Genomic DNA, 2,764 nt, shown 5'->3' on the forward strand with positions numbered 1-2,764 from the left:
TTACGTGAAAGTACCTGTCCATCGGACGGATATAGAACTAGTTTGTTAATGGTTTTTGAAAATATTAAAGATGGTAGAAATCAAATGTAAATGAGTATTTACATACTAAACATAAGTGGAGTAAATTTTGTTTTTTTTTAATTATTTTTTCTATTTATTTAAGCATGATTTCCTAACATGTTTTGTAATCTTAATGTTACACATCTTTTGTTATTGTATATTTCTCGTAAAGATTTCTTTACTTTTTATTGTAATCTTAATTTTTCTTTCTCGAAGATGTAACGCCCCAAAAATCCGAATGTTTATATTCGTAAAAGGTTCTTATATAATATATCCCAAAATAAATATTAGGCTATTTTACCTAGTTAAGGTTTATGGTAAAAACTAGTAAAAGAAATAAGTAGTGCCAATTGTGTCTTAGAGGCAAACTCAAGGGGGTTAAAGTGGGATAAATAAAAGTTAAGTTATTAAAAGAAAAAGATTACACACACACACACACATCTTCGTGTGTGTTCTGGATGGATCGAGCAGGGGCTATCAAAAGCCCAAAACCCTAGTTCTTCAAAGCTTCAAATTGAAGAATAAATCAAGGCTCAAATTCACAACCGAACATGAATTAGTGATCACCTTCACAAGGGGATCATAAGGTATGTCTTAAATCTAAGATTTGTGATCATGTGTGAAGTGGGTTATGTTCAAATCCGTGAGTTAGTATGAAATTGATCATGTGTAAGGGTTAGAATCAACGTATAGAACACGGGTTACGTATGGTTTGTGTTAATTTGATGATTAGAGGAGAAACCCGTTAGTTAGGGTGAAGATGATGACTAGAATCACCACCTATGTTAAAGTCTTGTTGAAAATTGATATATTATGTGGGTATGATGAAATATTGTTGGATGAATTAGGAGAAATATGATGATGATATGTTTGATGTTTATTTGGGAATGATCCATGATGGTTAGTAGTAGGTTTTGATGGGTTATGTATAAGTTTAGAAGAATTATGCATGAATTAGTTGTACGTTATGCTTAAAAGATGGTACACATACCAAGCGTATGATAAATTGTATATAGTGTCATCCGTATAGTCGATTATGATGTTACGGGTATATAATGATAAGTCGATAGTTAAGTATGGTTAATAGTTGACTTTTGAAAGTCAACTAAGTATAAGAAACATGATTTGACTCGTTGTCGTAAATGTTGGTTGATGGGAAGTCGTATGGTACATGTTATAGCAATCCGTGTTAAATGTAATGACATGATGAGTTACATGAGTTTAAATGTATACGGATATGATTATATGAGTTATGTTTGTTAGAAATGATTAATGAAGGTTAAGTGTGAAATATGTGATTGATATGATTGTTATCATGTACGAATGCATATGCTAATAGGAGCGTGATCTTGATGAAAAGAGAGTATAGGAATCATGTCAAGACGGACTCAAGCATGAAAGGATAACGGGTCAAGAAAAGGCGAGGAATCGGATACGAGCACGGACGCATAAGGTAAGTGATTTCCGTAATCACTTCTTAGTTCAAGTAAGTAATAAAGTGTTGTGATTAATTAAACATGATGTTTGAGGTCAAATATGTGTTAAAGTCTTTCGTCGTAAATGAGGGGATTAAAGTTGACCAAAATGCCCTCGATGGGTATTTTGGGGTAAACGATCTTAAAAGTAGTTTAGAAATAAGTTATTCGATTAGTGTAATGTTTTGGACAAGTATGGATGTGGGGATGATGGTTTGGTTAGTCATAGACCAATTAATGCGCGAATACCCTTAACGGGTCAAAATAAGCATATGAACAATAATGTGTTAAGAGGATGTGAGACATCCAAAAATTTAGTAATTTATGATAGACGTCACCGATATTAATATGTTTATAAGAGGTTATGGTAAAACAAGCAAGTTATGATGATGTATGCATGAACGGGTCGAAATTTGGTAAGAGGGTAATAAGCCGAAGAGTTAAAAGTCTGAAATTTTATTAAGTCGGATGTTGGATTTTAATTCCATTAGATAGAGAATTAAATTACGAACGCGTAGGAAAAAGAATCGGGTAAAACGGACCAATAACGAAGAAGTTATGACCGTTTCCGTGAAAACTGGCATAGCTGAAACTGGGCTGCATACCTGCTGGAAAAATGCCTCCCCCGCGCCACGCGAGGGAGCAACATGGCGCCGTCACGTGGCGCGAAAGAGCCCCTTTTTGTTGAAAAATTTGTATTTCAATCAGTTCAGCTTCCTGGACTCGTTTTGACACGTTTTAAACTACGTATGACTGATTCAATTCATGTTTTATGGATTGTAGGTATGTTACGTTTGACTAATTTAACTTACGTTTTTATGAGCTTGAGGGTATGCACTTATGTAGATAGGTGTGTATGTATGTATGTTTATAAGTATGCGAGCAAGTACTTGGACCTATGATGGTATGTATAGGAGTAGGTATGTATAAGCTTGGTATGATGCAAGTAGGGATGTATGTATGTATACATGTATAATGTCATGGGTGTATGTAATGATGTAGGTATGTGTACTTGTAGATACGTATATAATGATGTAGATGTGTTTATATGTATGCATGTAGGTTGACATGTATGTGTGTGAGTATGTATGCAAGTAGGTATGTATGCATGTGTGTACGTATGTATATATGGAAATAGTATGTATGAGGTTAGGTATGCATGTAGGAAATTCAGTACGCTTAAGTGTTTACGTTGTTTATTCGTGTACCTGGAGCTTTAAGGGAAATGC

The sequence above is a fragment of the Helianthus annuus genome, chromosome 1, assembly GCF_002127325.2.
Source record: "Helianthus annuus cultivar XRQ/B chromosome 1, HanXRQr2.0-SUNRISE, whole genome shotgun sequence".
NCBI classification, from domain to species: Eukaryota; Viridiplantae; Streptophyta; class Magnoliopsida; order Asterales; family Asteraceae; genus Helianthus; species Helianthus annuus.